Below are 1,647 nucleotides of genomic sequence, written 5' to 3' on the forward strand. Positions count from 1 at the left end.
AGTTGGAGTATAGCAGCCGTCGCGGGAAGAAGATCCGGACGTGTGTGTGTGTGATTGTGTAATTGGGAGCGTGTGATACAGCGATACATAGCTCCCCTACTGTAAACGTGTAGACTACTGAAGACAGAGTGAACTGATTTGCGCATAGGGTTATAAATCGTGAAACCCCGCAACAGTGTTAACAGATTAATGCGATTAGGGTTATAAAGTGTGAAACCCCGCAACTGTGTGATAAGTAATTGTAGCCGTTATTTGTAGATTGTTAAATAAACCAATTAACCATCTCTACGGCGTCTTCAGTAACGAAACACGTTACAATATATATATAGTGGATCAGTAGAATATGAGAAAGAGGAGACTAGCGACCCGCAACTGGGTGAAATGAAGGCTAAGATGAGGTCCAAGAAGCGCCTAGGAAGGAGCGATATGTAATCAGACACCAGTCGGCTCTTTAATTGTGATATTACTAAAATTTATACAGTTGTGTATTGATTGTTTATACCAATATAGGGTAGCATAGGTTGAGGATGTGGGTTTTTGTTGTTGTGATTTCCTCCCTTACCAAATTTCGCACCTGCGCCCTCCTGACTAGCCCTGTGAACAGTGTGCCCCTAGCCAATGAAGCAACGCTGGAGGAAGTAATCTAGTGGTTTCCTTAGCCCCCTGTTACTGCAGTACAGCATATATATACATATATATATTGTGGCGTGTTTTGGGTTCGAATCTCGTTGACGACGTGTATAAGTCCTATCCCACTTCTGACACCCATGTGGCGTGTTTTGTGTCTGTCACGCTACAAATAAGTTCACGTAGGCCTCAAATTCCGTAGAACATTTATTGTCCTTCACGCTTACACAATCATTTACACCCGCAGTGTTGCAATCACTGCTTACTATAACTCGGCGACACTGGACTGGCTTCGCTGGCGGTGTATAGCAGACTCCTTTCTGCAGCGGATATTCCAGGACTTCCTTCTTTGGAGGCTATTCCGAGACTTTCTTCTTTGGAGGCTCGATGAAGACTGTCTCCTTAGACGGCTCGATGAAGACTGAAGACTTCTCGTCGAAGCTGGGCTTTTATAACCTTTGCCGCTGCTAGGCAAATGAACCCTCTGTTATAACCATGGAGACGTTGCTTTGTTTGTCGTAACCGTGGAGATTCGATGTTCTCGATACAACGGCTAACTGTTGGGATTACAGTATGCTATTGTTACTTCTTATGCAACGGTCTGTTCTGGTGTTTCCATAGAAGTGACTCTTCCGGATTCCAGACACGTTACATTGCTCCCTTCTAAAGGTTGTTCGTCCCCGAACAGCCTAAAGGTTCTCCCTCGGTTTCGATTCTGCGGTGTTCTGCTGGCAGCGTCTGCATTCGGTCTTGGTGTCTGCTGGCATCTTTGTGCGCTGTTCACCTAACCGTATCCGCCCCTCTCTTCAGTTGTGCTCGTCCCGAGCACTTCCTATTTCCAGAGTTTGTCGGTCGCCTTGTTTCACATTCATTCGTCACTTTCATTCTCCACTCATCCTTGCTGGGGAGGCCGGTACTTCTACGTTACCGGTTCCTTCCATAAGGGCCGTTCTATTTCTTCCGCTTTGGAGGGGGCCGACCCCTCCACAATTTCCAATTCTTGTTTCTCCCACGTAGTGT

Source organism: Cryptotermes secundus, unplaced genomic scaffold (genome assembly GCF_002891405.2).
Source record: "Cryptotermes secundus unplaced genomic scaffold, Csec_1.0 scaffold25, whole genome shotgun sequence".
Taxonomy (NCBI): domain Eukaryota; kingdom Metazoa; phylum Arthropoda; class Insecta; order Blattodea; family Kalotermitidae; genus Cryptotermes; species Cryptotermes secundus.